Here is a 12,966-nt window from a genome sequence, read left to right as displayed (position 1 = left end):
AAATTTTATGTCTTCAAAATGAAAATAAAAATTGGATCTTGAGGAAGAGGGTATGAAGAATCTTGGCTATGGCAATGGTTTGTGGCCCTCCCAAAGTTCAACGTCTTATCTCTAACATTTAATTTCTCTCTTAAGTAAGAAATTAAAGTAGAATTAATGTTAATTAATCAAACCTACTTTAAATTGATTTCTTTGCCTAAGATTGGGAGGGGGTATGAAAAAAAAATCCTGAGACACATGCTTATAGAGATTTACTCTCTCATTGAACACTCTGACTCTGATTTATAAGATCATTTAGGGACTCGAGTTCCTTCCATGTTATTACTCTACCATTCACTGGGGTATTTTCCTGGTTTTCAATGGCTGCAAGCTTTTATGGCCATGTATAGTTTCCAGATGGAGAAAGGAAGGGAGAGGCAAATCCAGGGCAAATAATTTAATTTTAGCAAGCAATACAGAAGTGATATTTGTTTTTCTAATCTCTAGGCATTAAGGGTAATTTTCATGTGTTGGATTATTTCAGTTGATATTAATATTTCAGCAATACCTACAGAGGATATAATTATGCATATCTGCTGTTGAATTAATTAAGCATTGTCTTGCTTCAAGCATTTATCATCTTTTCTCCATTTCTCTTTGTGGACCTTCTCTATCAGGACCTTCTCTATAGCAGCATGAGTCTTGTTGACACACTTTTAGGCTTGGTCAAGGTGCAGTTGATACCTTATCAACTTTAGGTAAGAGACAAGCCAGTCAATGACTAGCTCAGAGCCCTTCTTTTAGATGGATTATCCAAGGAAGTATTCTGTGTTCCTTAGAAGTTCCCCAAAAGTGGAGTCCTTGTTGTCAGTGTCAATCAACAGCTCCCTCAAAGTACAGTGAGTTCATCTTCCTGCCCCATTTTCCTCTTTCTTTATCCATGCTCTTTAGGATGGACCACTAGACACAAATTCTTCCTTCTTGGGAATAATCCAAATGCGGGAACCATTTGTTATATGAGGTTGTACAGAAAAAATTTCAGTGTTTTAAAACATATTATTTGGAACTTGGTAGACATATTTGTCAACAAAATGCTTCCTTTGCAAGTATAAGGACCTGAAGTCAACCCAGAACCCATGTTAAAGCCAGCCATGACGATTCTTGCTTATAATCCCAGCTCGGAAGTGGCAGAGACAGGACAATAACTGGGTTTTCTTGGCTAGTCAGCCTGGCCTATGTGGTGAGTTTCAAACCATGGAAAGGTGTTTTCTCAGGACAACACAAACAATAAAACCACCATCATCACCACAATACAATGCCCATCACTACGAGCTGTCGTTGACACTACAACCTCACTCTGGACAAACAGACTTACATATTTAACCTTTTCTCCCATGGTGGCATACTTTCTTACATTCATTTAGTTTCATATGAAAGTAGTGCTTAAACAAAGATGTTTCTTATAAGATATTTTGAGTGAACTAAGTACTGATGTTGGGTGATTGCATTATGAGAGGAATGCTTGCCTAATTAGCTCGTGTGAAAAAATATCAGGTGGTCTTTCATGACAGCTTATCTCTAGGAAGTAGACCTAGGACTAATTAGCTAGGAATTGACACCCACATTTCAATACTCTTATGCTTTGAATTCAAAGATGCTTTGTCCTTTCACATTTTTGAAGTTGCATCCTTTGTTCTGATTACAGAAATTGTAATCAGAATTTTGAATATCTGTGATGAATATTTGAAGGGGAAAATTAAGGGGTTATTAAATGTGTATTGAGATGATCATGAGTATAATAAGTTTGAGGTATGCATGCTGTTGTACATAATTAGTGTCAGGTTTCTTCCTTAGTGATTATTTTAGTGGAGCTATGGAAGCAAAACATGTTCATTGGAAAAGTGTGTTTTCTCTTTGCCTTTTTGTAATTAGAAATAATTGGCCCTTGACATGAAATAGAAAACACAGAACCATGTCCTGAAGCACAACAGGCCTCCTTTCTTCATGTGGAGGGTCAAGCTGCATCCTGCAATTTACTAAAAATGCTATTATTATTGTGTTGTAGCAATATTTCTTCTGGAGTTGAAATGATGGCTGGCTTTAATATAGAAACTCTGATAAAACCCTTATAAATCACTAGTGGGGATTGAGGAAAAGGACTAGGTTCTGATTACTTGTGATTTCTGCAGTTTCTCAGAGAATTGCCTGGGACTTTGTGTCTCATTCTGTCACTATCTCCAGTGATTTAAATTTGTTGGATTTGAAAGAAATTGGTAAGGACGCTTGAAGATTATTCAGAAAGTTTGTTCCTAATCCTCTTATGAGAAATAAGTTCACAATTGACCAGGATGTGAACTTTCTCAGAATATCTTTTAAACAAGTGATACTATCCAGTGGGTCAAGCGCCCCCCCCCCCCATTCTGCCTAATTTCCACAACTACACAAGGAAAGTTCCTTTTCTTAGTGTTGCTTATAAGCTAGTTAACATTTCAAGATTTTCTTTCACTCTTTCTTTTTCTTTTTTTTTCTAGTGCAAAGAATGATGTGAACAGTCACTAATTTCTATTGCTATCTTGTAGTCTGAGTATATTTGGGACTCTGTTGGGGGCCTCCAAAAGAAGTCTGGAGCATGGGCATACTGTTAACCAGATCAATTCTTAAAGCTAAATGCATACACATCATATTTTAAAAAGGGGAGAATTTTCTGTTATTAAAAACCCTTTGTTGAGGTGTGATCTGATAGTCAAATCAGAATAATTTGCTTACTATCAACAGAAGCCTGTGCTCCTTCCTGCAAACACCTCTGTCTTTGTAGTTTTGCATATTCTCAACACTCAGCTCAAAAGAATCACTGGTGCATGATCTTTTCGCATACTGTAACATTCTTCAGTTTGTCCAGTTATAGGACATATAAGACTCCATTCTCATTCCATTGGTATATCATAGTCTCTTGATCTTCTTATCTGTGATGGGAATTTAAATAGTCCCCAGATGCTGTAACTTAGAGATTCTTTGAAAACTCACATGGAGTTTTTTTGCATGAGAAATGGCTTTTAATTCTTCTATGTAGATTGCTAGGCACAGAATCTCTGGGTCTGTGGTAGTTTGAATGTGATTGACCACCATAAGCTCATGGGGAGTGGCACTATTAGGAAGTTAGGCTTTGTTGGAATAGGTATGGCCTTATGGAGGGAGTGTGCCACTGTGTGGGTGGACTTTGAGGTCTCAAGCCATACTCAGCATCTCAGTTCACTTCCTGATGCCAAGATGTAAAATTCTCATCTCTTTCTCCGGCACTGTGTCTGCCTGCATGCCACCATGTCCCACCATGATAATAATGGACTAAACCTCTGAAACTATATAAGTCAGCCTCAATGAAATGCTTTCCTTTGTAAGAGCTGCATGGTTATGCTATCTCTCCACAGCAATAGAACCCCTAACTAAGACAGGGTCAGATGACAATTTCATGTTTAATTTATTGAGAAACTATCAGAATATATTCTGTATTAGCTCTATCATGTAATATCCTCCTCAGTATGTGATTCCCTTTCATCGAAGTTCCTCTCATTACCTTGGTTCAGGTAATATCCTATGGATATATGAAGAATAATTGGAAGCAGGTTTACATTTTAATTTACAAGAAATATTGCCATACTCAACAACAGTAAAGTGCAATTAAAGTTCTTTATAGACCCCACTTCACATTTTTCAGCCCCTTTTGTGTTTCAATTGTTCTTGCCATTGTAATCATCCACCTCACTTTAGTTGTTCCATATATCTACCCTGGGTCTTTGTTACTCACTGTTATTTTTGGTTGTTTATGAAAGCATGTTCACATATTCTGATGAATGTGTAAATCTGTAAATATGAGACACTTGACACATTTATGGGATCTTGGCTCAAACCAGATGAATATTGTTGGATGAATTTCTTCCCAACTGGAGTGGACTATGCTTAGTTACGTTTTCCATGAGTCCTAAGAAGGTTCCCAATTAGTGGTCCTTTTAATTTATTTGTTGGCCTTTGCAAAAACCAAGCAGATGCAGATGTCAATGACTAACATCAAATGTAACTCATTAGTATGCCCACTTCTTAATGTTACATCTGTATAATATCTTTGGAGTAACAAATCAAAACCAAAGAAACATTTTCTCACTATTCATTATTTGTGAGACATAGGAAGGGCATCAGCATATTTCCATTGTCTTGTTATCCAAATTTGTTCACTTCATAATACTTAGGGAACTTTATCATCTTAAAGATCTATAAATTGTCCTGTGGTTGTGCTATATTGATGATATGAAATAAATTGATTTGGCAAGCAAGAAGTGGAAAATACAGTGCATATTTTTATATGAGCCATTCTTTCCCATTTTACTTTGTTTTATTGGACAAGTCATAGTCCTGTACATTTTGAGGTGACCCCAAACAGAAGAGATTCTTATGCATGTCCAGACTGTGCTGAAAGCTGCCCAGAAATCCAGGGGGTATAACTCAACAGAACTGATGTTGCTAGATGTGGTCAGAGTGTATCAACAAGTTGTGTGATGAGTCCCATCCTAGTCTCTAAGGGTTCTGGAGCAAGCCCATAGTTTATGCTGCAGAGAATGACATGGCATTTAGAAAGCAGCCTTTGACATCCTGCTAGACCCTAAAAGACTGACCACTGGAGGGTGATGCATCAAATGAGTACGAGATTAAAGTTGTTCATAATACCTGGATAATTTCAAATCTACTATATCATCAGATTGAACAAATATAACAGTTGTGCTTCATTCAGTACAAATGGTTCCTTCAGGAATTATTGAGAACAGGTACAGAGGGCATAGGAAGCTGCATTACAGGTAGTTTATACTCTATCTCACATGCCTTTGTTGCATCAATGCATCTTTGATAATGGTCAACGGTACTCATAAAAAATCCTTATACTCAATTGATGAAAGTAGCAAATATCAAGTCTGTTTGACAATTTATTTGTACAAAATGTTCCTGATAGATAAAAATATCATGTTGTTGATTTGTGCACAGTATGTAAGCGGCTTTGAATGATAACTAGTTAGGATAAATCCACTCAGGGAACTAGCTTTAAGTAATTCACATTTTTTTTCTTGTAATGAAGAACAAATGGCTGAAGATGTGATGTTATAGATACTAGAATATTAGTAAATAGCCTGGCTACTTGGTTAGTCATCTTGAAATAACTACACAAGAAGACCAAAGATAAGTTGGGGGTATAAACTGGTTGAAGGTCTACATCTGTGGAAACAAATGCCATAGATCTTTGTGTCACATGCAATGTCCACTAGAGAATATTAATTACAGAGAAGTGTTTTTCAAATCAAGATAGGATAGGATAATAGAGGACTCATGTTCTGAGTGTCAGTCAGCCTTTCTTGTCTGTCATTCCAGTACGTCAGCCATAGTTTCATGAATAGGGTGATGACCATGATGGAAGCTATTATTTGTCCATCAATGTCCAAACTGTATCATTAATGCAGCTTGAACTCCTTTGTCTCACATATCTTTAAAGTTGGCTACTTAGTCCCTGGAGTAGTCCATATTTTGTCCTCACTGGAACTTATACTTTTTTATTAATAAAACTCTGAAGTGTCTCTGACTTAGAAATGTTTGGTGATTGTGGTGGAATCCTACATAACATTGCTTTAGAGCTCTTGCATGCTAAAAGAGGTGCATCCATGGGTAAACCATAAGATTCACTGATCTAATCATAGGGCACCATATGGAAGCAGCTGGTCCACTAAAATGATATAATGATCTATTAAATGCTTAATTAATCTACCAGGTAAAAAGTAACTCTATATGCTGGAAATGCAGTCTTCCATTGTGTTACATCACTGACATTTGGTACCCTCTCCATACTCTAAGGAAGTGAAGTGGATTTGAGTCTTTCTATCATCTTTTCCAGTGATGCACTTTATAAATTTATCCTTCGTATTCCTTAATCTCAAACCTTACTAGATTGGCAATTCTGATTAGTGGTCGATGTCACACGTTCACTGAACCTGCAGATGCAATTATATTTTAGGGTAGCAATTATCATTCTACTATGCCTGAATTTATACTGGTTCAACTGAGTTTGTTCTTTAGAGCTCCAGACAAGGGAGGTTGATCCTAATTACCAGACTATCTCAGATTGACTATTAAAACTTGGGAGTAAAAGGATTTTCTTTAGTAATTAGAAGATTCATTACAGTCTTTTTGAATGTTTCCATGAATGAGTGATAATTGTATAGTAATACGACAACCACTGCAGAGAAAAACAAAACAGTGAAAGTGTTGTTTGTTTTGTGGGCTAATGGTGAAGAAGTATGGGGTGTAAAAACTCATGCTATTTTGAAGCATCAAGGAATGAGCTATCAAACATGATCCATTTTAAGACACATTTGTGTTTCCTATTTTTGGTAGACACTATGAACATGCTAATTTGAAGACTTTGTGTTAAACTGTGCTAAATGTAGGGCATAGGCAGATTCAGATAGCGCAGTGCAAGGGGCCAAACATGTTGACCACCTTTTAAAGGGTTAGTTTACATATTGTCTGACCAACTGTTTTCTCTTTTCATTGCCAGCACAAGTGGCTATATGCAGGGCCAGTGTAGTAGCTCTTCATTTTCGTTATACTACCTTGCTTTTGTATTCTACCTCAGGACTCTCTTGCTGTTTGGAATTCATGCAAGAGTAAAGTCAACCAGTGATGGCTCATGAACAAACTTTGAGGGCAACAGAATTGCCAGCCATCTAGCTTCCTAGGCTCCCAGAAGACATCCAGTAAGATGGAACCCCAGGGGAACACTAGACATACTTTGATTCACTGCCACACTTTTTGTTTCCTGTATATAGTTCCTCTACTTCTGTTCCCTGGGATTTTTTCAAGTAACCTCTATCCCAAACCCTTGTTTGGTGAATTAATTTTCACAGACAATCGAAGGTCATATGTGGTTTACTTACTTTCAGTTTTCTTCACTCATAAATCTTTGTTCAGTGGCCAGAAGGTCTTAAAACACAAAGCAGATCAGCTGACACCAATATTCATCACTTTGTATTTAGCTAAAATGATTTCATATCTACTTATGGCTCACATCACCCTCTCTGTTCACTGCTTGAAGAGTTTATGGAAAATGAATGCACAAGACCTTTAAATAACAAGAGATACATTAGGAGTGTGACCTGATAAGGGCCCAAACTGGGAAAACTATGTTGAGAAGAAGAAAAGAAGCAATATGAGAACTTGAAGAGTGATGATGTTTTTTCTATGATTATAAACATTTTTCCATGATGTATATTAATTATATCAGAGAATCCCCATCACTCAGTTCACTTATCCATGTATTCAACAAGCTTATATTGAGGAAAGACCTTACTATGATTCTTATCTCATGAAGACTTCATTTAGGCAGCTTTCTTGTTGTCTAGAGGAGTATCAATTTAGTTAACCTCAGCTCCTTCAGATTGGACTTTACTAGGCACTTTACTGTGCTATCAAGCAGAGAGAAGACAAAAAGATGCAGCCAGAAAAAATTTACCTGGGAACTTCTGAAATATTAATATATGATCTTCATTATTTGCTAAATGGCATTGTGAGGTACAAAATTTCCAAACAAGGTATCTGCATTTTAAATGTCCTGTGGTGCTCCTTTGTAGTCACACAAACTTGGACAACTTTCTTAGTCTCTCTAAATTTTATTCTACTGATTTGAAGATGAAGGAATCCCTTTACAGAGTTACGGGTTAAGTAAGAAATTTTGATTTAAAAAATCTTTTTTTGGCCTCCAAGAAGTTTATTTATCTTTAAAATATTCTTACATTTAAATTTTTATTGAACAACTAACAAATTAATTTCTTTTTCACAGAATTAATTAATTGTTTTTCATTTGATACAGTGTATGGCTCTTGAATTTTCTAAGTGGAGATCTTGGAAGGATTTGGAGAGTATAACATCTATGTTTGCATTTCAACCTGCTAAGGGAGGGATTTGGTAGATATAGAAGACAAACACTAGAGAAAAGTGGGAGACCAGTCTTAGGATCCACATATTGTTAGGTTCTTCAAGGATAAAAATCTTAAAATTGTCCATAATGACAGAATTTGGGAATCCAATGAAGAATAATGCATTCTCCTGATATGTGTATATGCTGTGCAGAGACTGGAGCCTGCTTCTTTTTTCTGTTTTTACCTAACATTAGTAAGGATTAAGAAAGTTGGAAGCCATGGAGTAAAGACATTGTTGAGGTCTGTGGAGAACGATGGCAGAAATTTTCCCTCTTTCTTCCTCTCCATTGATTTCTCAGGCTCTTCACCAGGTAAGGATATTCTGATGCTGCAGATTTTCTAGAGAGATTAGTAGAGAGCAGAAGTACAGTCCTTAGATCTTGAAGTAGACCCCAAGAAGTTCATGTAGAGAGGCCAGCACAATGGAGCAGAGTAAAGGAGGCAAATCAAGACTTCTGATTTGCAATTGAGGTTATGTTCCTTTGTAGGAGAAGTGTTTTCTAACCTGCCATCTTCCAGGAACCATGGAACCGGCTGACGGTGGATGGAAATACTGGGAACTGCATCACAAACAACCAGATTAAGACACAAAAGCTCACGTTACCTAAAAATTTATATTGTCACTATGACTAATAGCAAGACAAGTGAGTTGTAAAATGAAGGGATAAATGACAAGTAGTATTTTTTCCCTGGAGAATTGTTGAATCAGCTGAATTTTTCACAGACTTGTACACATCTCCAAGGTAAGTTACCACAGGAGTCATCCATTGACAGTGTGATTGATGTCCCTATACTCTAGTTGTTTGGGTACTGGCTAGTAAACATGGCTAGAGTGTCTGAAAACTTTCTTTTCCTTTTCTTAAGTATATAGCTGTCAAATAGTGTGGAGGTTTGTTTAGGGCTATGAAATCAGACACAGGCATTCTTCAGTTTCAGCAAGCATGAGTCATCTGTCATCAGCCTCTCCTACTTACCATTTTTGTTGGCCGATGAAATTGGAATTCACAGAGGTAAGGTTGAGGTTAGTTTTCTGCAAATGAGAAGCCTTGTGAAGATGCAGCATCATCAGTGGATAGAAGTACCATGGGACAAAGGCAATGATTCATTTTTATGAGAGTGTTTTAAAAGATGAGTGACAGGCAAGCAAGCCATGATTGTCTAGTCAGTGATTGTGAATATGATCTTAATGGTTTGGACAAGAAATTAGACAAAAAACAGGCACAGGCTTTTAAATGTTGGGAGATGAGCCTGATGGGCCCATTTCATATTCAGTAGCCGAACAATGATAAACTAAAAAGCTGTAAAAACACTCTTCAGTGAGAGTGAAACAATGGCTTATAATGATGTCTACAGATTTCTTGAAAGGTATTCAGTTTAATTTAAGGTTGTCTCTGAACTGAACTCTTGGTCCAACATTTCTATATTTATAAGGAACTGATTAAAATATTCATAGCATACATTTCAAATAATTTTGGGCTTGACATGCTAAGAACTATGCTTAAAAACAGACTCAAATTTATAATTTAGGACCAGGAGGAACTTTTTAGCTCATTAAATCTCTCTTTTTAAAGATGTAGAAATGTGGTATTCTGAGATATATGAACCCATATGGTTATTAAAGGGCCTATTGTTTATATAACCTTGGAATTTGTTTTTAACATTTAATAAAGTAGTGATTTAATTTAACAATTGTTGAGAAAAAACTCACAAGGAAACAGTGAACAGTATTTTGTTTGTACCTTGTATTTTCATTGACATTCTATAGTTGAATTGACACTTCTTGACTTATCATTGGGTTAGTCCCAATAAACTCATCGAAGTTGAAATCTATTAATTTGAAAATGTATTTAACATATTTTAAACCACCAAGCATCCTAGAAAATGCTGTGGTGAAGATGCTGCTGCTTATTGTTTAAGTAATGGAAGGTTGTTTCCCAATATGGCAGTGTGAGAAACAGTGTAGAGATATTAATATTTGGGAACTAGTAGGAGATGTTTAAGTTAACTGGTAGTATCTTCAAAAGGGATTGGGGGACTTCCAGTTTCTATGACTGTTGCAAGACATGATCTCTTATTTCAGTATTACATGAGCACACAAGGAGGATCTCAAAGAACCTGGCAATGCTGGTGCCATATCTCGGCACCTCTTGAACTATGACCTAAATAAGTCTTTCTGCTTCATAAAGTTAACCTTTTCAGATACTTTAATTCAGTAATGGAAAAGATTAACAGAGAAACTCCATACACTATGGAGTATGGTATTTATTTATATTTATGATTATGTTACTCTCTGGTAACTGTGGCTTATTGCTACTTCCCAGCACTACAAGAAAGTATTCTAGTATATAATGGAAAAGTTAAGTATAGTTTTTACTGAATCTGCAGGGATTTTTTTACCATGTTTTAAGCCAAAAATATCTTAAGTTGAACTATCATATCATTTGGAGATTGTATTACAGATGTTAGCAATGAGACAAAAGAGACTATGTCAAATCTCCTCTGGATTCCTGCACCAGCTATGGACTAGATTTCATGCTTTGGTTTTTGCATTATATATTTGCAGTAGACCTAAAGCCTTCCTTATAAAATGTAAATCAGAGCATATAACTTCCTAGCACTTACTCTCATTAAAATGGCACATGAGCCAATACATTATATTTCTATAACATGAATTGCATCCCTGCCTGTAACACAATTTTCAAAGGGTCTTATCAATAAAAACAAACCTAGAGCCAGGTATTGGGGTAAATGCTGAATGATTGGAAAAACAGAACAAGCCACATCCAACCTCAGATTATCAATTCCTTAGCTGATCTTGTTTCATCAGACTGAAAAGCCTCTGAATCCTTATCTGAATGGATCTCAGTTGAACTGCTGTTAAAAGCTAAAAGCTTAAAAAAAGGTTCTAGTTTCTGTTCCTTACAACTTATATACCTTTCTGCTTCCTGCCATCACTTCCTGTGATTAAAGGAGTGAGTTACCATGCCTGGCTATTTCCAGTGTGGCTTTGAACTCACAAAGATCCAGATGGATCTCTGCTCCAGAATGCTAGGATTAAGGGCGTGTGCCACCACTGCCTAAACCTATGTTTAATATAATGGCTGTTCTGTTCTCTGATCCCCAGATAAGTTTATTGGGGTGCATGATATATCAACCACACCTGCCTGAATTCATAGGCTGTTGTTCTAGACTCTAATGTCTTAGACTATTACTATATTTGGAGATGAGAGTCTTCAAAATGAAGTTGAGCTAAAATGAGGTGATTCAGGTGGGACCTAATTCAATATGATTTGTAACAAGAGGAAACTAAAACACAGACACTCATGGCAGGAAGGCTATATACAGCCAAGGAAAAGGCAGCATCCTACAAACTAAGAAGACCTCAAGAGACACAGACTTTGCTTTGATCTTAGATTTATAGTTTCCAGGATCAAAGGTTGATAGATAATAGATAGATAAAAGATAGATAGGTGATCAACATATAGATGGTAGATAGATAATAGATAGATAGATGAGTAGATGGATGGATGGATGCATGGAGGAATTTCATTTGTTTAAGCTACTCAATTTGTGTTACTTTGTTATGACAACAATAGCAAACCAATACACATGCCTACACTTCAACTTCTCCTTATAATCCTTTCTTCCTTTACCATTGGTCTCCTGTTACACTGTATCTTTTGTTTGTTTGCTTCATCTAGATAAAGTATAAACATACTGAACAGAGTAGAAATGGGCTAAGGGTCAGTGCACTTGTGTTCTCTGGATAGCATCATGTATTTCATGACCCTTGATTGGCTGACTCCTTGTATTTGTAATGGCACCTCAGGACAAATGTGCTTTCTATCTAGTGGCCATCCCTGATATATTTTTAAAATGTGGTCCTCAAGTCAACTTTAGTGACTCTTAGGTTACCCTATTCACTCTACTGTCTGTTCAGTTGGGAATTTTGTGGTTTATTAATATATTGATTTGTGTGTAATATGTCTCTTTCTGTTGCTCATCTTGAACTAGAATGTCAGCTCCAAGAATATGAAGCCTTGACTGACCTCTAGCTCTGTTGCTCTGTTTTCTAGTCACAGAGACAGTAGCAGTTGTATTGATACAAAGGAGGCAGAGGAATTGATAGCACAGAATGTGGAAGAAATGATTTAGGGGTAAATGTCATGTTTGGAAAATTTGAAATAAGCTTAAATAACACAAAATTATGATTTTTGTGGGCACAGAATTATGAAGCAAGAACAAGGATAAAAACATTACTGTAGAATAGGGGCTAGGGTAAAGATTCTAGAAATGAGACAGACCATTGAAGAACACTGATGAATCATGTGACTCAATGCATGCAGTGTTTTTAAATTTTTAAAAATATATTTTTAGTTGAAATAGGATTGCATCACTGTATCCCCCACTTTCTTTTTTCCAGTCTGTTTCAGGTTACTCCCCTTACCCTTCAACCTCCGAAGTTGATGCTCTTTTTCTTTGATTGTTATTGTCGTGTAGATATGCACAAATATTTAAATATAACTTGATAAGTCTGTTTTGTTGCTTACAGGTGCTTTGAAGCTTTGGAAAAGCAGGGAGGGAGTCCCAACTGGAGAGAATGGAGGGAGATCAATACAGCTGAAGAAGGAGAGTCAAGAGACAAGTAACACCAATATTGTTTGATAGTGCCTCAAGGAATCATATTATTTTATATTTACCTAAAGTTTTACACAATAAAAACGTGTATATACATGTATATGCATACACACACTTAACACACACACAAACTCACACATACACACACACATACACCCACACACGTCTTTCTTAAAGGATGTCAAGACACTTGGGATGACAATGCTCCTCACAGGAGCCACCAGACTTAAACACAAAACAAAACAAAACACAGTACCAGGCACAAGAACCTCCTTTGGAATGTTTGATCAGTGTATTTCAAGTGACTCTCAAAACAAAATAGACTATGGATGTAGAGCTT

Source organism: Onychomys torridus, chromosome 17, assembly GCF_903995425.1.
Source record: "Onychomys torridus chromosome 17, mOncTor1.1, whole genome shotgun sequence".
Lineage (NCBI taxonomy): Eukaryota > Metazoa > Chordata > Mammalia > Rodentia > Cricetidae > Onychomys > Onychomys torridus.
The sequence above is the reverse complement of the archived record's forward strand: the minus strand, read 5'-3'. Positions refer to the sequence as shown.